Genomic DNA, 23,002 nt, shown 5'->3' on the forward strand with positions numbered 1-23,002 from the left:
TTTGTGTCAATGTACAGTTCACATAGGAAAAGTTCATCAAGAAATAAAATAATGCTCGTTAACAGAGAAGAATTAATCGTTTATTTTCTACAATTTTGTATAATTGCAAAAAGTATATACGTATGTGGTATAATAGAAAATTTCAAACTTATATGAAACTGTGTCTAGCCAATTGTTCATAAAATTGAAATACTTGTATCGTTTCAATTTTAGTTAATTTTATTTCAGCATATCAATCATTGGTTATGAAAATATCCAAGTTTTAATTAGGAATCAGAAAACTGGGAAGTGTGTGTATGTGTATGTGTGTGTTGCCTCTCGCTTCTTGACGGCGATTCGTGCATTGTAAACCCAGGAGAACGTCGGATATCCGACAGGGACTATGGGATTACGACCCGATTTCCCAAGTCTAGAACGTGACCAACGTTCCTGTATTGCGTGCTTGCATAATCTATGCAGCTGGTCCGCGCAGGGCATATGAAAAGTTAAAAAAGAAACCAACCAAAAAATCCTTATCGACGTTCACACGCCTTGCTCTTGATTCACAAATCTTTAAAAAATACTTTGCATCATAAATTTTTTTTCTGTACATATTTCCTTATTCTTTCCTTCGATAATAAAACGTTACATTTTTGGGGCTTATGAACATTTAAAACTATTTAAACCAACTTGTGGTTTCTACTAACTCAGAACTTTGCGAGTGTTTGGATTGAATTTTGCAAGCTTCTGAATTCGACGAAGTTGCATCCAATTTGCAGCTGCAATAATCACGCAAACAGTGAAACAAGATACAAGCGCAAGACACAAATTGCCAACGCTAAGTTTGTTAAATTGAGAGCATCTTTTAACTAATCGGTATCGGTTAACGAGCCTGAAGCTGATCAACCTCTCTGCTATAAATTTTAGGAAATCTAAAAGGCAATGTAATTTTTCAAAATTGACATTTTATTGATACTAGAACTACCGATAACGACAGTATAAAATGTGTCAAAGAAATTAAACTGAAATAACGCGAAGGAAAAATTTAAAGGTACAAAATTCGTTAATCGATACAGTGGTCTCTTCATAAAAAAATTATGAATTATTTATTCGATTTCCATTTATCTGAGCGAAATTTTAATTAATACCCGATTAACCGAATGACTAACTTTTGTTGGTTGATTTTATTTATCTGGACGCGAGCTCCTATTGTATAAACAAAAAATAATAAATCGTTGCAGAGCTTCTACTATACTTTGATTATATAAATTGTTTGCTCCCTGCCAAATTCAGATAAATTATTGTTTTACTGTATATTATTTTCATCATTCTGTTAATCCTAGTGTTAAGTAACATGTAGTCTATTATTTTACCATCTACTTTTTTCTCATATTGAGTATCTTCTATTAATTACTTCTTGGGCATATCATTGGACGTACAATGTTCTATATGTATAAAAACAGAACGAAGGACTTTTTGATCATTTAAAATCGATAAAAGTAGCGTGACGATTTCTTTTCAAAAAATCTCCTATTCCTCCACGATACGTCTGATTTAGATAGGGACAGATCGATGAAAGGAGGCCAGCTAATTGAGTGGTCGTTCAAGCAAGATGGGTCATCGATTTTTTCCTGAAGCAACTGGGTGATTAGTGACGCGAAGTTCCGCTCGAAAAAGCCTACCGCAAACGTATCGCCTGTGTTCTTGTTCGTCTGCCACGTCAGTCCTCAGAAATGTCAGGTAATATGTTTTCCTTTAGGTTAAGCCAGAGTGGCTGCTAAATCGTAGCCGTGCTTTTTGCAGCCACGTTAGGATACCGGGCGTAATGTAATATTCTTCTTGTTGTTGCTTGATTCGGGTTATTCTACTTGTCGAAATGAAAGCGTCGAGATTAACGTGAATTTCGAACAAAGTTGATTCACTCGCTCGAATAATAAATTATAGTACAATAGATTTTCGCCCTGTTACGTTCCTCGGATTTGTCTTAATATCGAGGAAAAGTTCGTCTTGCACGAAAAAGCTTTCAATGAATCTATACGAACTTTTTTTTTGTTTCGTAATTGCTTTCTCTCATAATTGAGGTTTTATAATTGAGATTAAAATTTACTCACCCTTTGTGCTGGTTTGTACATGAGTGGCAGACAAGAGTAACTCGAAAATTGGTAATTGCTCCTTGAAATGGAAGCATCGTTGATATCGATATGGCTATTGAAACCAGACACCTTTTAATCCTCTGACAACTGCTAGATTATTTAAAGACTATTAAAATCGCAGCAATAACGACCGATCGGAAATTAACGCTCTAAAAAGTTTATTTTGCTTTCTACATAAATAAACTGTAAAAGCTTTCGCAACGTTAAAATCCTCAGGAAAATTGCTGCATCTTTTATTACTGTAAAGATATTTTATAAGGAAAGTCTATGGATATAAAAATTGCAAATAAAAAGCAACGTTGGCATAGATAAATAGTTGAATAATTAGTCATTTTCTACATCAAACTGTCTATTTCAAATTGATCTAGATGGAACATTTGCTTTTCTTACCTGTTATTATTTATCAAATTATTGATGTTCATGCAATATTCGTGCTTTTTACAGAGCCAATTGACGAAACGGATTATGAATTTAGAGTATCGTATAACTGGAAATGAAAACGCTATGTTTGGTTCAAAGATATAAGCCCCTTAATAATGGCTTTTATGCTGATGAAGTTTTATAATAGCCAAACAAAACATTTCAGCAGCAACATTTTAATACCTTTAATTTTAATATTATGGCAAGCAATATTTTTTTAATTACAAACATAACGGAACAACGTGTGCCCAATTTCAAAACCAAACGGAAAGAAAACTTTGGTAATATGTACAGCAACGTACTAAATTTAAAAATTGCTTTCCTGTAAAAAATAAAAAATCTGATTTATCGCGTTTTTTCCCTCCAGTCTTCGTACAAATACGCCGGAGGTATGCGATGTGCAAGTGCATAAATAAAAACAAACAAAAAAAAGAAAGAAATATGAGGTTTACTTCTTCCTTTTGCATCAATATTACTAAACACAATCAAACATATAGAACATCGCGCATTCCTGTAACATTTCCCCGAGAGAATTTCGGTGGCGGGACTTTCAAAGACTATTTCACGGAGGCAGCCGTCGGAAATCACGTTGCCTGTGTCCCTCGAAAATTGAACACGCGATACATCGATATTTGACCGGAAATGGAGAACTCTTCTAACGAGTCACTGAGAGAAAGAGTCTAGATTTTTTAACTGGCAAACGAAACGTTGACGAACAGGGGATGACCGACGTCTGTAATCGATAAAACCAGCGAAAAGAAAAAAGAAACACAGTGCGAGAAAGAAGAGAAAACGAGGAAGGCGAAAAGCGAGAAGAGAGATAGCGGACTATCGTAATTCGATGTGGATAAGGGCGCAAAGGGATGGTATGGACCGCGTTAACCAATGCTTTTTGGGGGCTGAAATTAGTTTACCAGAGATCTGTCGGGTCGATAGTGAAATTCGACCTGAAAGGGATAAACAGGATTGCAACGGTAAAATGACAGAGGCACGAAGATGAGAAAGTGCAGAAAGAGAGAAAGAGCAAGAGATATAATGGTTGAACAGAGGAGGAACAGTGGCGGGGAAAGAAAATGAGCTGCGTTTTGCAAGGGAGAAAGAAAAAAATAGGTCGAATGTTCTTTTGCATTTCCACTCCCAGGGGAAGAATCGATTTGTTTGCCGTTGAATCCCTTGTTTTCAAGCCATTTCACCAGGGAAACGCACGCGAATAAGAGTCGTAGGATACAAACGTATCTTGAAACGATATCTCTGTGGTTACCTTTTCCACGGTCCCCCCGATTGATGGTTTGCGTCGATTTAAGATAATAGACAAACGAATCATGAACGATTGTTCGAGCGTGGCCGTTTACGCCGTAATGAGAAATAAATTTTTCAACGAAAAATTATTTAGATTTGCCTTGCAAGAGAATTATTTACTGAACAAATGTAGACAGAAAAAATTTGATTTTCGATCTTGGTTTTCTACTAATATAGAGGTGAATTATTTTAAATTATAAATTGCGCCAAAATACACTTTCGAATTATTTAAAATGTTTATTGTAATATTTGTCTCGCTAATTTCTTTTTCTTCGAAAAATTTTCTCATTTCTCATTTTAATATACACATGTGTACGATTCAGTGTTCGTTTCGTCTGAAAATTGCATTAGTCCGTGATAATCGTATTGAAAAGTACATAGAAAGATGATATTTATCAAAGAGGAATTTCTATCGAATTATTTACTTCAATTTAAAGCTTTGTTTCTATTCGCCGCTCTACCGTTACTCACCCTGTTTCATGCTAATGAATTGATTTCGTTTCGGTAGTACGTAATCGCAGTTGAAACTCGCATTTGCCTGTATCTGAAATCAGTAATTTTAACCTATACAAATTATTCTGTTAGCGTAATTGCAGAGACAATGGAATTTCTCGAATCGCCTTTCTAATAGCCTAATGATTCTCGTCGTAAAAAGGTTATAATAATACGAGGGGCGATGGATACAGAGGTATTTTCACAAGTGGTTAAACTAAACTGTATGAATAATCGACAGAAGAGGATAAATTCACCTCGCAACATCATAAGCCATGATAATCCATAGCGGAATGATATACGTATGCAATAATAACATCAAGGAGAGGAATTAAATTTATTATAATGGAACGGATAATTCATCGAATGTAGGATAAGTGATACCAATTTAGTGGTGAAGAAGGACGATCGTTATTACTCTTCGAATAATGTAGGAATACGCCAATCGCTGTTCGCATTAAATAATGTAATTGATTGAATTCGATACGCATAACGCGAAATGAAATTATCTTTGGTTAACGATAATTTTTGTGAAAATCCGATTCGTAATTCCATTAGGAAGAAAGAAATACAATAATGAGTATAACTGAATCGATGATAAGAATTTCCAAGCAAAAGTATTATTTATCTTTATCTAAAGCGTGAAAATAAAAATCAACCTTGCTAATTTTCTCGTTACTGTCTTATACGAAGAATAAACAAATAGAGAATAGAATTGCAGTAGAATTTCTATACGATATGTTCCTTTTCCTAATCTCTTTAATATCCACGATTAATAATAAATAATTAGAAAGTAATAATTAGTATAGTATGATACTATATCTAAATGCTAAAACAACCATGGACGACTATAATTACTCGTTAGAATTCTAAAATTCGTTAGAATTTCGAAAAGACATCAGTGGTCTACGTATAGTTTTTCAATTGATAATACAATTTTCGCTGTATCGGTGTCCAAAGTTTACAGTTGACGCAACAAAAGCGGTTTAAATAATAACCTCGTGATAGCGACATGGATACGAGTAGGTCTGTTGTTCCATTCGACATGGAAAAACGGGAAAGGATAGAGTAAAAGGGAGAGAAGAGGAGAAAACACATAGAATAGGTGACATATGTACAGATGGACCTTCAAAAAGAGAGGGAAAGGTATATTAGAGAGGAGAGAGAGAAAGAGAAAGAGAGCTCTTCGATTGGATGGAACAAAATGTTGCGAAAACAGGAACAACGTGCAAGTTCCAATGCAGGACGCAGTGAACCATAACGAAACCGTTTGTCGCACATGAACAGCCGTGTAACGAGCACGATAAGGCTTCCGGGTTGGGCCGAAGTGCATTTCACACCGGTCGAAGCTGTCCTTGTCAAACTGTTGCGCTGTATCGGTCGCGTCGATTCAGCATTCGCTGCAGGAACAATGAAATTGCGGTGCAGAGGACAGGGAATTACGCTCGCACCGGCCGCTTTGTTTAAACGAAAAGAGACACGGTCCAGACTGTCGTTTTCTTTTACCTAGGAAATTTTACTTGCTCCTTTTCTAACGATCTTTCGAAGAACACGAGACAGTTTTTGGGAATAAATGGTTTTTCCCTCGAAGTTTCTTTAGGTGTTAGCTTTGATCGATGATTAAATGGAAGATTAAATGGCTTTATGAAGGAAGGGTCTACGATCCATAAGTTATAGAATAATTTGAACATATTACAGTCGTTTAAAGTCATTACAATTATCAATTTAAACGTAGCTGATATTAAAGATTAAAATTAATCGTCAGGCTCCTAACGTAATTTCCTCGATTCGCCAGTTTGTTTTATGAATCTTCTTTCTAGAAAGCTCTTCCATTACTGGAACTGAGAAGTTGATGCAATAATGGCTTCATTTCTTGGATGTTAGTATTTTCTATTTAGTACGCGATGTAGAGGAAAGAAGGTAGAGTTTGAAGATTTATAAGAGAAGGTTTCTTTCGGATGAATCGATTGCTTCAAACTGGAGGGCTTATTTTAAGAGGAAATATTTAAGTATAGATTTCATTTCTGCATTTGAAAAATCGTTTCTTATTTATTTGTTGTTTCATTTACTATTATCTCAGATTTCGCCTAGATACTCAATTAATATCATCCTCAAATTTCGAAGCTTTTAACACTTCGTTCCGTTTCGTTTTATCGAATTTCAGGCGAGAAATCCCACCGATGAGGAGATAAAAGATTTGAAATGTCCAGACTCGATCGGCTTTCTCGTCTTTGCTTTGTGTCGGAGAGTCTCTTTACGTTTTACAGTGAAGACCATCGAGATCCGTTTTTCGTTTTAACCACTCTCTACGCTTGTCTGGGCTAACTTCCAGGGGAACTTCGGTTAACTTCAAAAATTTAAAGAAGGAAAAGTCACTGGCAAGAAGTTTCGCTGGTAGAACGTCGAAGAAACAAGTACGAAGAGAATAATTGACACAGCAATTAAAAGATAGTTATCCGATTGCTTAGAAATCTTGCAATTTAGAAGAATGCTTAGAATTATACGATCGACGCATTCGACAAATATTTGACGAGGTAAAATGTTAATTCACGTATTTGTATAATTTTTTTCAAACGAGAATTCCCAATACAGCATAAACTGATTAAATTCACTCGTCCCTCAAGTATACCGTAATCTGCGATACAACTTCCAAGACTGTGACCTCTGCAGCGTTCAATATTTTATCACTTGTATCATTTTCCTCGTAAATCTTCTACCGCACTGATTCATGCAACTACCTGCGATTTTTTATTCGTATAATAGGAGTTTATATTTAAATAAGTAAAATTTTTCCAATAACAATTCTTCCAATAAATGAAGTTCGCTCACATTTATTTTTGAAAACATCTTTAAAAAATTGTTTAAGGGATCCTAAAAAATTGTATCGAAAAATCATCGATATATGCTATATTTAAACAAAACGTTTGTAATATCGTAGAATGGTAATCGTGAAGCGCATCTCTCCTCTTCATTGAAAGAAAAATATCTCGTGGTTAGCAGCACGCGCAAATCTTTCCGCAACAGAGAAACGCGAAAACCCGTGTTCGTACAAGCTTTCGAGAGAAATTTGTCCACTTGGCACGGACGAAAATAGGCATAGCCATCATCTGATATTTATTCTCGTGGAGAGTCAGAGGGAAAAAAGCGTCGTTGTATCGGTTTAGCCTGTGAAACGCGCGACAATACGAATTTTACGGTCAGGCTGGATTTATGGTGTTTCGAGTCGTTGAGCCGGGTGAAAAATTCGTGAACATGCCACGGAGTAGGGTACAAGCAAATCGTTTATATCGAACAGTTGTGGATTATGGGCCGTCAAGCGATCATACGTCGCCATTCTCTTCGTGGATTATTCGCGCCATTAAAAATTCACGCGCAAGCGTTAACTGGCCTCGTTTAACGACGATTCGTTCGTTTCTAAGCGAACGATTTTCATGGTAACGTCGTTGCGTGAATTATTTTCATCGATTTATTCGTTTTACAGCATCCTATACGTTGATTCGTAAGGTATCGGTGTTTGGAAATCTATTTGCGATCAATGCAGTTCTTATTACAATTTTGAATGAATACGCAAGAGAGGATTTGTGAAATATTTGAGCGAGGTGATACGGAACTAATTGCTAGCGGATACGTATTCTAAGATCTTGACAGCGTACAAGGATTTATACGGAGGATACATATGTATTTACATAGACTAGGATGCATGGTATCTAGTCGTAGACTAGGATCATGGATTAGGAGCTACGTCGTAATTGTATTACGGACTTTATGCTGTTTCGTGTTTTCATTGGAGAATATTCTAGGAACCGAATGAAGTAAAAGCAACTGTTATAAGCAACAAGAAACAACGAAGTTGAACAACGAAGGGGAGGAAATTTTAGCTGAAACGAAGATACGTTTCCTTTATGATTGTCTTAGGTCTACCGAGAGTGTCAAATTGCAATTTCGCAAATTCCATCCTACGGAAAAATATCGTTTTGCTCTAAATCTCGATAGAATGGTAACGCGTATTCCTCGGAATTGAAAAATCGACAACTGCCTCAATATGAATTGCAAAAACTTACGTGCAGTATACCCTGCTTTTTTCCCCAACAAAGCAATTCTAGAAATTTTTTAAATGGAAAACGATAATTGTGTTTAACAAGCAATCGCAACGCAGTCTTGTTTTTTCGTTAAAAGGAATATTGCGCATGTAGGTACAATGCAATCTTTCGAACAGAATTAGAAGTAGAATTTGGGGATGGGATATTGACTTTATTCTTTTGGCCGTTCTGTTTCAGCTTTATCATTTGCAAGATTTTTCTCTGCAAATATTACAGATATGTATACGGTTACAAATATTATAAATAATACAGTATATAACAGAGTAGCATATAATATAATAATGTTTAAAGTATATACTGTTATAAAATATTATCTACTTCTTATCCGAGACAAAAGTAAGAAATGGCGAAGATGAGCATTGCTTGTAGAAGCGACAAGGGATGGAAGTTTCAGGGAGCTGAAGAAAGTTAAGTCGACACCTGAGAGTTATAAATTATAAATACGTCCGTACAGTGGTCTACCTTGTAACAAAGAAAATTCGTACTTGTAATTAATCCTTTTGTATGCTTAGTTTCCCAGCTTATTTTTCCTTAAAGACATAACTGAAGATAGAGGAACAGATATTAGAGATAAGTACATTTACATGGTGGAACGTTAGAATTTTGGATTTTTCTGTACGCCGTGAAACTATTAGCATCAAAAAATACTCCTATTTAAAAAATAAATCCATTTCATCGTAGAAAGTACAGCGTATTTTATCAATTTTTAAATAACTGGTTTTACGAACTTTCTGAAAACCAAAAACTAATGACTGCATTGCGGCAGGTTTTAGTAATCTAACATCTTTATAAACGCGAATAAAGAAATGGAACCTGCATGGAGATTTGATTTATATATTAAATATTATAACGAATACTTTGAATGTTTCATATACGGTGTATATTATGTACATTTTGTACACTTGAACATCTTCAAATTTTCTATAAATACATAAATATATAAATATCATATCAAGGAAGCCGATTTCAAAGATAATAAACGTCATTTTACTTCTCTTAATAGACGTTTCTAGTTCGTTTGGAAAGCTTTCGCCGTGTCCAGAAATGAAACATTGAGAAACGGGCAACAATTCTTTACTCGTGACGCGTTGCTTAATCCAAGTGACAGGATGCGAGAAGAGTAGTGATTGTTAGCCGAGATCGAGCTCGATAATTGGACGGTTAATTCAATTGCCGCGATCGATAAGATGCTAGAATAGATTTCAATCGGGCCAATTTTCTGCTTTCGTAACCACGTCCAGTAGATTATTCGTCGTTTCTGTCGCCGGCCATGGTATCGGACAAACCGGCAAACTATAACGCGTTCGTTGTTCGATCCAAGGAAAATCAATAGCCTTGTGAAACTTGCGAATTAATGGTTCGATTAACGTTTAATTCTCACATTAAACTCCGTGATCGCCAGAATGACAGCAATGGTAATTTCATTAGCGCATGTTGAAATGAGTGTCGCTTTCAATGTGATACAACGTCTCTCATCTTAACCAAAATTTCACGATGTATCCCATTTCTTGGTAATTTGTTATCCGATGATCATTTTTATCTTTACTGTCGTTTCGTTTGCCTGTTCTGTTCAGTGTATCGTGGCCGAGAGAAATAAGTCATCGAGATACTATATTAAATCTGTGATGACGAATATAATTATTTCTGCGATTTCAATTTTTATCATCGCGTTAATGAACAACGAAACCATTCGGTTGATTGATCGAATCGAGAAAAAAGCAGGACAGCAGTAATTTAATTAAATTGTCCGAGGCGAAGTTTGTTTCCTTTAATCAATATAATCAGTTAAACTGCCGTCACTCGTTGCGACAGTTGAAATTTCGTTTATTTGATCCTTTTTTAAAATAAGAGGACGAGACTTCCATTTTCTGTCACGGCGGCGATAATTATTTTTAGAAAACTTGATAATTTATCTTTTTTCTCCATTTGAAATCATTTTACGTCAAATTGATTTATCCGGTATAAAACATCGAGTTTTTCAAACTATGTCTGGGGTTTATGACCTTTCATCTGTCGAAGCAAGGTATGTAGAATTCTCATGTTCGAAGAATTTAAGTAGTACAACCGTAAAATTTGTCTGACGCAATCTCTGCTGTTTTCACATAAGTTTATCTAACGTTGAATTACGCATTGAATTTTATATGGTCAAAGAACAAATGTGACTTGTATATCATGAAGTTTAGATTGCACGTTGTAACGATAATCAAAAGTTAAATAAAACAAATATGAATTTACGTGAATTTTAGACTAAAAATATTGTTCAATGACACATGTTTCAAATGTAATAATAGAATCAATTATATCGCTGTTAACGATGGGAAAGAAATAAGAAAGAGAAATATAAAGTGCTTAGTATTGTTATATGTCAAGGAAAATTTGACGGAATAGATGGAAGTTTTAACGAGTCACTGTTTCACGTCTGTGTGTATTGTGGGAGTGGTTTATATTACAGACAGAAAAGAACCGAGTGGCAATGAAGGGAAAAGATAGACGAGGGAGGTTAAATATATATGAGAGGCGGCAGAGTTTGCTCGCAATTTAACCTTGGTGTCAACGTCAGTGCCATAGCTAATGTGCTACATCACGCGCAACATTTTCTTCTTGAAATATAAAAAGCTAAAGAATTACGGTTGTTTAGGACTTATTAACCAAAGGCATTTAGAGACAGCCTCGTGAAACAAGTGGAGGAACCGGTTGTCACAGGTAGAACAGTAAAAACTTTAACGAAATAAATAGCTTACAAATACGTTAAACGGGTCGAATTAATGAACATTATAATAAAACGAATAAAATAAAATGAATAGCGTTGAAATATCGGTGATAAACGTGTGATGTTAAATTAAAAACGAAAATGATAAAAGAAATTATTTGATACAAAAAAGTATTAAAAAACATAAAATAAATAAATGGAAAAATGTAATTAACAATATCTGTTTTTTTTAAAGAAACGTTTTAATAAACGTACCTACTATGTTTATTTGTTGCATAATAAGATGTTAGTTAGTAAGAAGTAAAAAAGAAAATTTTGTACTTTCACAATCAAAAATAATAGAAGCGTGATTTAAAAGTTTTCTTCTGGCTACACATATTTATAATACACCTATTAACTTGAATAACTTCAATTTAAAATACAAAACGTGTGATCCAGTTATGAAGAAATACAGCGATATACAACTCCCTGTAGTATGATAGTGCGTCTGACTATAAACGATCGACTTCTACTTGTGCCTCTGCATGTATCTACGTATACGTTCAAACCACCCCCAATTCTATTTTGTCGCATCTATTATTGCATGCATCAGGTCGAATATAATCTTGAATAATGAACTTTTTAAATTAACAAAGAGTTTTAATTAAAAGCCTATATCACAATTCATTTCACTGAAAAAAAATTAATGTTTCTTTCGCACATAACGTAGGACATTCACATTATGAGAACATATAAATACTTAATTAGTTTTTAAATATAAAAATATTCATATAATATTTCTTAACAAAATTAGAAAAACAACTGGCACGCACTTGACGGTCAGTCACTTTTTAACTTAATTTCTCATAATCACATTTATACAAATTTTTAACAAAGTTAAAGAAACAGCTGATATAAGTTTGACAATCTATCAGATTTTTAATATTTATATAATAACCATAATCGTGAAAATATTCACCTGGGATACTCCTGACGATAAAAGAATATACAAACATGGCGAGGAGAAGAACGAAATGATACGAAACGGACTACTGAAACACTCGGCAAAATCGCGCTCCAAGCAAGACTACAACTTAAGAACTTACTGAATGAACCGATCGACTCGTTATCAATGCCAACCTCTTTAACTACACTCAATCAGCAAACACAATTTCGTTAAACCACTGTACCACGAATACACTAAACACATCGCATTCCAAATCAACCATCACCGTCTACCTATCAAAACCAACCATCTTCCTCAAAAAGCTCTCCGCCCGAATATCAACCCGAACATCAACCATAAATTTCTCGTTTCCTGTCAAAAATCACGCAAAAATTCAATCGCCCCTCAGATCTTCTGTCTGCACATATCGTCGCAGTAGGTGCAATACCTGAAAATGTCTCGTGGAATCGTGTCCAGAGGGCAAAGAGAGGATTCGCTGGTACGCAGCGTCCGTCTGGACCGAGGATCGAGGGGCAGAGAAGCAGGAGGGGGTTGGAGAGGGTCGCGACGCAGCCGCCCCACTCGGCGTCGGCGTCGCGGACGCGACTGTGGGGGTAGACTCTCGGCGGACGTCGCGGAACCGCGCTCAGTTTCGTTGGAAGGAGCGCCACGAGGCGGCAGCATCGTTCTCCAGGCGAAAACTCGAGGCGTCGTCAGTGTGTCCGTTCGTTCGAGCGGCGTCGGAGCCCGCGCCGCCCCCCGAGTCCTCTCGGCGTCTCCGCGCCACCTGCCGCCGCGCGGCGCCGCGTCGCGACGCGCCTCCATTGAATCTATCTCTCGCGGTGGCTCGGTCGCGTCTCTTTGATCGCTGGCTCACTGGCCGCCACGTACGCGGAGGATCCACGACGACGAGCAGCGATCCGTGCGAGAGCCGCGGCGGGCGCGCTCGAATGCCGGCCCTCTCTGTTTATGAGAGGCGTCCCGACGCGACCGGCTGACCTAGGCCGGCGGCAATTTCGACCGCGGATTCGGATCGGTTTGATACGCGCGCGAACGCGCTGCTGCGCCCGCAGGAGGCGAAGGAAAAAAACCCTGTCAAACATAATGGGATCAGCGATCACACTCTGTTCCTTGGAACGAACGCGTGCATCGAAATCGAATCGTGTTCCCGTGAAGTCTCGTATTCCTTTCCTCGTGCAACCGCGCGGAACGTCGTCTCGTTATTATTAACGTGCCGACTGCAGTAAATTGTGATCCTCGTTGGGATCCTTTTCGTGATCCTCACTGACAAGGTTTGCGTGTTCAGTCGCGTGTCCTATTTGCTACGCATCACGATCGAACCTGATAAAACGGATGTGATGATTATCTGATGGTGATGATCGCGGAGGATACGAAGCGGATCGACGACAAACCAGCAGGTGTAAGTAACAAACCGATGCACGATACGTGACACGGTGTTGGGTTAACTCGCGTGAGAAACGCTTCGATGGGGATTCGAGGCTGATGGCCTCGGTGGATTGGGACTTCCAGGCGATCGAGGCTCCTTTTCTTTGCTCTCGATCGAGCTAGCGCTCGTTGAATCCTCTTCTATCGTTAGTGTGTCTCCGGTGGTTGGATGCGGTGAAGGATGGTGATTCTGTTAGCCAAAGAAACAAAGAGGATGGCCGGAGATTGAAGAAAGAAACGGAGTAAAACGACGGCTCCTCTCCGTCTCTTTCGATACGTGTATCTCTTTCTTCCTGGTTTTCTCCCGTGCTTTTTGATTCGTCGAACGTGGGACAGAAGTTTAAACGAAACGTAGGAAGAAGACTCGTTTCTTCCCATTTCCTTCGCGTCCTTTCTTTTTTGTTTGTTAAACTCGTAACGTTATTGGAGGTCGAGTAGCGAGCGAAGCGAAGGAACCGGATTGACACGAGTGTTATTAAACTGTGCGAAACACAGTAGGAAGGGGGCAGGACTTGTAGAAATTCCAAACTGTTATTGCTCGAGATTACAGTTTCCAGCGATTTGAATGTTGTCGAGTTTTAGCTCAGATTAGCCATACCAAGGTATAATTTTCCACGGTTTACCGTTTAAATCTCCGCCAACGGCAATCTAACCTTGTTCGACGATGAATTCGTCCACGTTATTCCAATCCATCCAAAAGTCTCGAAATTAATAGTTTTCGATTCGCGAGATTCGCTTGTGAAATGTGATTTAAGGAATTACAGACGTTCTAGAAATTCGTAGGAATTTTTGAAGAAGCGTGTTGCGTGAATAAGAGAATACGAGAGAATAAGAGGAACACTCCTGGTTTCCCGCTTAAAGTGGTCGATCGACGGAAATATTACGAGAAAAGACATTGATTCGCGGCGGAAATCGAAGCACGTGACAGGTGTTCGAACGGAATTCGGTTTGAAAGTATCGAGAAGTGATAAAGAACCGAGTTACGAACGTTAAGGGTCTCTCTTTCTTCTGGATAAGGGTGACGTATTTCCCGAAATACAAAGTTATATCGTCGGGCGTTCGTGGAGTTGCCTGGAACTTTCAAATGGCAATAATTCCCAGTTTAAGGGTTTCCAGACTTCGATTCCTCTTTTCTTGTTTTAATTGTTCCAATTAAAAGTGGGCGGAATTTTTAAACTGCTGGTAGTTTATTGCGTTGTTAAATCTTGACAGTTTATTGTATTGAACAGTACTAATTATAGCAATTTGTTTCGTAATAAATAAATTGTGAAAAATTTCAGTTATACGCTATTATTGTAAACTGTATAAAATATTCAGAGCTTAACGGTCGTCACAAGTCACTTAAATTTTATATCTTTAATTGTGTTTATAAAAATATGAATTTGTACATACATCCGCATTTCAATGATAAATATTTATCCAAGCTTGTGAACAAAGTATTACATTCGTTTTGTGAAATGTAATCCTCAGTGATATGTCGTCTTTAGGAAAGACCTTATGGCTCATAAATTTTAATCCTATACGTACTCGCAGTGCAGATATTTTTAAAACGTGTATGAAAGGAAATTTGCTCTATAAAAATTTATTACGCGGCGAAGCTTATAAACCAAATGACTAATATCGAACCTTACCACGTACTTAACAGTGTCCTCGTACAAATACAGAACATACTTAGAATTTCATGAAACTTGCACTGGTAATAATGAAATTGCTCTTTTTCCTGGAAAAGGAAGAGACAGACAAATTATATTATAAACAAATAGTCACTTATTCCTGTTATTTTGTCATATCGTTCTATTCAAATATATTAACTACGCAATATTAAAAAGTAACTAATCACTACCACTTCATTGAAGTAATTAAAACAAACCTTGAATGGAATGTTTCACGGGATAATACGTCCAATGTACGAATAATCAGTCAAACGATTAAACGGTCGTAAATTATACGCGCAAACCGAACGTGATTTATGAAAACCTCGAAATCGATAATTAAAATGAAAAGTATAGAAACCATTGTACGGCGCTGTCTTTTATCTTAAACCTTCACAGAGGGCAAGAAAAAATGACAAATAAAGTAACGTCAAACACAAATAATCAATTCGCCGTTGTGAACCAAGCCCTGAAAAAATAACGAACTGATTGAACAGTGTCTACTAAATAAACGAAACTCGAAAGCAACGATACAGAACTACGTCGATGATCATTCAGCGTGAGAGCTATAGATGCAACTGAACGTGCAATGATTAGAGGTACGTCATTAGAACGTGGCTAATTACGAAAACGAGGTGTCTCCGGTAAGCGATAGTCGAAGTCTCTCATGATCGTCAGGATTTTCCCTGCTTGGCCGCCAATCTGTTCTCAATGACTAATTATGCCTCGGCATTTGGATGCTGTCTACTCACGTTAATGAACTCGCCGGAAGTTTCGAAGCGAGGGCTACCGCGTAAGTAGCGATGCTTTCGATACGTCGCCGCGAATCATCGATTGCCCCGGCTTCCAACTAATAATCCGGTGGCATTAAAGCTCTTTCGAATCGGATTAACGAGCTAATTCGTAATTGGTCCATCGAAGTAGCCTTGCCTCTCGCACAAAATACCCCTTCGAGGAATAATTAGCACGATGACGCGTTTTCGTTCGCGAAAAGAAAGGCTCCATAGAAATTTAGGGATGCTTTCTCGTTTGTCACTCGATGAAACTTTCTTCGGCTAATCCATTGTTCCAGATGGATGTCAAGCTTTTTATAGATCGTTTATTACGTTATTAACGAATGAGAAGGTTTCGTGGAAGTGGCACGGTAATAGTGGGAAATTATTTTTTTAATTAATGTTCGCAGAATTACAGGACAGCTGGAATGCCGATTTTTATGCATTTATGAGACGTTTTAACCTCTTAGAAGCCAAACCGATCTGCTTCATTTTTTATGTAGTTCCAATTTGACGTTATTCGCACGAATGAGATCTCAAAAGAAATCTTATACTCGTAAATCTATTTATTACAAACAGATATCACGTGTATACGAATACTCGCAAATGATGAGACAAATTTGAGAAAATAGAGTTTGTAATTGCTATTTTTCTACGAATTTATGCAGTTTATCGTGAAAAATAATATTCGATTAATCATTTTATCGAACCAAAAACTAGTCCATTGTTACTTCATGTTTTGCTTACAGCATTTAACAAAGCATTCGTCCACGTTCACACGGCATTTTTATGCCTCGCTTCTAATAAAATCTCTATTTACTCACGAGGGAAACTTTTTATTCGTAAAACATGCTGCTACAGTATCTCGGAAAAATCTGGGACATCTGTTTATTAAACTATTCTCTATATATAAAGAAACAACCTATTTAAAACAAGAATTATTTTCCAATTAAAATTTTCGAAAGAAAGGAAAAATATCACATTGAACGAGCTTGCTGGTAAATCGTGTGTCCCTGAAATCAATGGAAAATCGTGAAGCGAGCGTTTACATTCGCTGTTTCAAAGCGATTTCCTCTCGTTTCGCGGACTACATTCCACAGGAATCGAGAATGAAAGTGACGTACTCCGTGCTCGTTACGTCGTTCTTTGAAGAAAAACGTGTGTGCACACACATAGAAAAACATCTATACGCTTGTGTTTCGTATGCGTGTATGTGCGTGTGTGCGCTCGCGCTCGCGCGCGAAAATAGCGATAGCAGTGCGACGTCAGGTGACTACTTTAAGGTTAACCTTTTGCGGTCCTCGACGACACACTTTACCCTGAATAGCTTTATTTCGAGCTGAACACGTCGTCGAGCCGGCGAAAATTCTTTCGTCGCAATAAAAACCTATAGCGTTGGGGAAAAAACGACGTACAAAACGTACTACGTGCATCGTACGTGCCCCAATATCGGATAGTTTTACAGTGTTTTTCATTGTTCGCTTAATTGAATTTGTTTGCTATTTATTGGCAGCTCGGTGTACTCTACTGATAAGCTTGTAGGCTTTATTATGCGTCGTTCCACATATCCGCGTCGAGAAAAGCGGGACGATTGGAATTTTCCAACTGGCGCGATTTATTGAGAACAGGCCACTTCTGTTCGTCGATCGATCAAGTTACAAGAAGAATTCCGTGATTCCGTATTTTATACTAATTGTTCGAAGACCAGAAAGGAACGTAGACAAGTAAAAACAATAACAAGGAAATAATATTGGAAAAAATATGTTGGCCCCTTGAAAGCGCACATTTTCGAACGAATAACTATGGAGCCATTTCTATCGAAAAAAGAAATAAACGATAATAATGAAATATAAGAGTGGAAAAATTGACAGAAATAAATAAATAGTATAATATTCGTTGCTATGGAAAAATACTAGAAAGAACAACTCCTACCCTTTAGAAAGTAAAAATTTGAGATAATCACGGTAGAGCCATTTCCAGCAAAGCCCGTAGTCTGGTAAAGTTGGGTTCACTTAGAAATTTGATTAAATAGACACAGAGAGAGAATGTTAATCGTAATATAACAGCGGGTATCGTTGCATTACCATTGTGTACCGGTAGAGAATAGTGTAGCTATTTGAGGGGTGAAACTGCAAGAGTTTGCAAAGGGAGAGAGAACGCGCGTGCCGAGTCTGGCAGGAATTTTAATTGCTTCGATAAAACCTGCAACCCCCGTCGATCCGATGTGTAAGAAGATATTTAGGATGAATGGAATGTTGTTGCTTCCTCTGGGCCAAGCTCATCGATCAAATCGTTCCGTTTATTCTGCGAGGGAAATTACAGGAACGCCTTTGACCATTGAAACGAAACGTATCCGAATGGTCGAAGAGACGCCGCGCTATCGAAAACATTCGATTCTATGCTTTATTTACTTTATTCGGAGGAAGACGCTAAAATAATGGGTAATACTTCTTTTATATTTTGTTCTCGATCGGAGATTTGGGTTTCGAATTTTTCAGATGCGATCCAGAGGAACGTGTGAAATAATTTCGCGTTTCATGCGAAAGAGAAAAAATAGGCATCACATTCGAGACATTTTTTCTTTGTTCCGGTTTACTTTCCAAAACAGTAGCTTGTAACGCATACCGATATTTTATATTGTTCGTTCAAATTTGCTTTTTCGTCTGTGGTATAAAATGCATCGAGTTTAGAAAGAGAAACATAATTAGGGATACAAACATAATTCATGCAAACATTACAGGGAAATGTGTTGTAATATTATAATTGATATTCTTTATTTCTTTGAATATCGTTTAATATTTTTCAGAGAGAATACTTCGTAGAACTATATAGAATTTACAATTCTCATTAATAGTGTATGTAGTTTTTGAAATAGTATAAGTATTGTCTATTAAACAATTTCGAGAGAATTTTTATTTAAATAAAATTCACATTTTATTTTCTCCTATGTATATATTCTATTATTAATTTTTTAATTTAATACTAAATTACTTGTCTTCAAAGTGAAAGCATGTAGAAAAGCAGCAAACTTCTTGTGATCATTTTATTGTACCAAATTTCTAAGTGCATTTCTATGGAAACATTTTTAATTCGTTCGTTATCGGAGTGACTCTTCTCGAAGCTAAAACAGAACGCAGGCGCAATTAACGTTAAATTAGAATAATAGACTTTCAGGTGTAATTAAACTATGGTAAGCTAAAAATTTGTTTAATATCTCGATTAAACTGACTGGTACGAATGCGTATAAACGATACTCGATATGTTTGCAGTAATCGATCCTCTGTATGCGTTCTAGATCGATTCGAACAAAATTCCGGCAACCGTTTCCACTATCGATGATATGTGGAAAATGGCCCGACATTAAAACGTTTGAAGTGTTTAAAAGCAAGCTAAATCGAATGAAACAGGCGTCAACGGGGAATTTTAATTTTTAGAGAGATCGGGTTCTTTTAATAGGCGACTGAAGTTTTGTTTACCGTGATTTAAAAATATATTTTTTACACCTCTGTTTTTATTTGTGTTACGAAAACATGACAACGATACAGGATTGTAGGAACGATACAAATCATACTTTTAACAGTATTGAAAAGTAATAAATCAAAAGATGAGTAGTTGGAAACATAAAAAATATTGATTTAATACGGCAACATAAATCTCAGCAGAGCTTTTCCTGCGATTTTTTAAAGAATCTTTGTTGTTAGAGCTAAAGAGTTCTGCTCGTAAAAATATAAATTTGGGCAGAACATAGAAAAATGTCCATATTCTGAAATTAAATAGAAGTTACGTAAACACAAGTACGTATGTATAATATTTTAGGAGGAAGTAAAATGTTCGTATATTTTACGAATCGACCGTGGATTTTTTTTTTAAAACGATGTAAAACGTTTCGGATATATTTTAAATCGAATTTTGATGTAATAGTCTAGTCGATATGCTTATATTGCGTAATATATTTTCGAATAGTAGAGAATATTTGTATTTTTAACGTAGTTTGAAGTTAAAGATTAAAGAGTTCTAAGCGGCTCAAAGACAAAGTCGGATAAAATACTTGGCGAGCTTGTGTTGAAGTTTCGCAAGGTAGGTGGTAATCTTTTGCTTCTATTAAAGGATTCATTTTTATTCGAGTGTTTTATTTATTCAAGGCGAATAGAATTAAAATAATATTTGCCCCACCGACAAGGATCAGTCAGATTTCATCGCCAATATTTTGTCTTCATAGGTTCATAATCAACGCGTTATTTTCGCAAGTAATATTATATATACATACTAATTTATTGAAGCGGTACGTATAAAAATATTGTTATATATATTTACAATATTTAGACTCTAACGCAAAAAATAGATTTCACGTAAATCTGAAATCGATAAAAATGGAACAAAATTAAGTTTAAAGTTCAATTTTAATAATAAATGTAAAAGTGTCAAATATATTTTTTAATCAAATAGTCGAATTATTATAAAACTTTTTATTACTTTATAAATATAAAAATATAACTACTATCGACGAATTAAAACCGAAACTCCCAACACAATTTGCTCAATCCACTATTTTATATCATAGGTTCTTTCCCCAGGAAGCTCCTCAATTATTTTACTATTAATACATTTTCCAGCATATTCCTCATGGAATCTACATCCTACTCTGTGGAAATCGTTTTCTATTTTTTGGTACTCGCATCGTTTACCATTTCAACTCCCCAATCGCTCATGAAAAATTTATGGAATCGCCGGTGAAAATATGGAAAACCTATCCTCGCTAAGTTCTTCTGTCTATACCGGATAACCGAAGAAAATAATCTCCCACGAAGGAGAACGAGAATATCGTGGCCAGGCGATTCGAAACTATTGCCAGGAAGATGCCAAACACGTCAGAACGATGAAAGAATAGGGAAGATCGGTGAACGAGAAGGTGTACGTATGTATATACGACTATATTCTGATCCGTACGCTCACGTATCGCCAAATCTTTTATTTCGTTATTCCGCGTCCACAGTCGAGTACCTCGTTGCTTCTTATTTCGCGGATCGCGTGGACGCGAGTTCCTCTCGTTTTCCCTTTACTTCCACCGCGAGACGAGAACTTCCGTACACACGTGTTTCGTGTATCGAACAACCTCGTTTCCGATCCTCCATATTCTGTCGGCGAACGTGTTCCTGGAACCTCTCACTCACGAGGAGCTGTTGCCTCTTTGGATGACACTCGAGTTTCCTCGATCACTTCTCTAGCTAAATTCGTGTCTTCGCGAATTCAATTAAAGAAGTGAAACGTAAGCGTAGTTTTGTTCTGTCACATATTGAACACTATGCTTTGGATATTTTATATGTTTTTGGGTATTATCCGTATTCTGCGTACTTTTGCAGCTTTCAATTTCACATAAATGCACCAACATCCGCAGTCCAGTAGCAATAATTGTGTAAATACTTAATATTCCTTTGAAAGCTGAGATACTCTCTATCTCTTAAATTTTAACATTCTCAAGTGTTCTAGAAACCTTTTACTTTTAACATTTTAATCTGCAGGCACTAGAAATATTTTTAACTCCTCCATGCATACGCTTACAAGCGATTGAACAGACCGAGTACCATCATATTTGTTTCTTACTCACGATGCGAACGTTTATATACCGCATTCTTTCTCCTATCAATTTTTCTATATTCCGACAACTGTAATACGATTCTTAAAGAAAGAATGAAAAAGGAGAAGTGTTTCTGATATTTCAAGAGATACAAATATTCAGCGTGAAACATCTACTCTGAATTAAATATCGATCGTTCGATACGTTCCATGCGAAATAGAAAAATAAGTCGATTCATGAAGCGTTATTTGGTTAGCGACTTTATTCTTTCTTTACATTTATAAATTGATTCCAGGAATTTTCTTTTCTCAAAGCAAATCGTGGAAGTACAAACATAAAATTGCAATAAAAAATAATCTTGCATAACTTGACAAACTTCTCTTCTCTTTTGCTCGCCGTTGAACTTGCACTATCTTTCCAGAGCAAATGTATTTTATTAACTTATCCTTAAATTAGTAACTTTATCAAGCCTCTAATATTGAATAGTTTGCAGCACGTGAAACTATACTTACGATACATTCGTTGCTTTTTAAAATTCACGAAGCAGCTTATTAATGCAAATACGAAGTGATTTCTAGTACAAACACGAGTTGATAGTATAGAACATTTTTTTTTCTTTTTATAGGTAGCTTCGTTTTCTGAAAGGAGAGAAAAGAAGTTTTTATCACTGTACGTGTTCGATCCTGTATTTAAATATGCCTTGATTACGTGTCCGCCTATCATGCATACGAAAACGCGAGATCTGTGAAAAAATTTAACAAATCGCTTAGATCGTATCATTTAATACACGTGACAACGCTACGTAATATCGTTTGAATAACAAACTTCAATTACTCTTATCGATACTTTTATCCATTAATATGATGTTCCTTCGCAATTGTTTCAAAAACGACTACTGTCAAAATTACGTTCGTATATTTGTATTTACGTGGCAATTTTTGCCACGTTTTCAATAAAGCTTGGTAAACGAAAAAAATCTTATTATTGGATCTTAAGGATTTTAATAAAAAATTTCTCAACACCAAATTGTACGCAAATTTATGTTCTGCAATGTATTATGCACGAGTATTCAAACTGCTCTCATTTTGTTATTTTTACACTTGGCTTACAGGGTGTGCTTTCACTGTAATTTCTTTACTTATACATACACCTCCTCCGCGATTTTTCGCAATGCTGCAACTTTTCTTACCACTTCATTCGCCCCTTGGTTTGTTACTACTTCGCGCAAAAGTTTCTAAAACTCTCTAGAATCAACAATGTCCGTATCCAGAGATACCGGTGGAAAGGGCTGGGTGCTAGAAAAATTCTGATAAAAGGGAAATGCAAATAGCATTCGGTGTATGCAGAACGTCGAAAAGAAGCAAGTGTATTCTCCTTCCTTTTCTCATCTTCCATTGTCTGATAATTCCGTTATATTTTGTAATTTTCCGCGTTCTACGAGCGCGTCGAATATCGTGCGGAACGAGTGGCATGTAGAA

The 23,002-nt window shown here is 36.6% G+C and overlaps 1 protein-coding gene across 7 annotated transcripts in view; it reads left to right on the plus strand.

Annotated features, from left to right (window-relative positions):
* LOC126917452 (collagen alpha-1(XVIII) chain) overlaps positions 1–23,002 on the plus strand; it is a 343,182-nt gene that overhangs the window by 135,207 nt on the left and 184,973 nt on the right. Inside the window, exon 1 of one of the 7 annotated variants that reach the window (XM_050724322.1) lies at positions 12,738–13,498. The exons of the other annotated variants lie outside the window; for them this stretch is intronic. The gene's annotated coding sequence lies outside the window, so the exon portion shown is untranslated. Of the gene's footprint in view, positions 1–12,737; positions 13,499–23,002 lie in introns of those variants that run through there. 7 annotated transcript variants of the gene reach the window in all.

The sequence above is a fragment of the Bombus affinis genome, chromosome 6 (genome assembly GCF_024516045.1).
Source record: "Bombus affinis isolate iyBomAffi1 chromosome 6, iyBomAffi1.2, whole genome shotgun sequence".
Lineage (NCBI taxonomy): Eukaryota > Metazoa > Arthropoda > Insecta > Hymenoptera > Apidae > Bombus > Bombus affinis.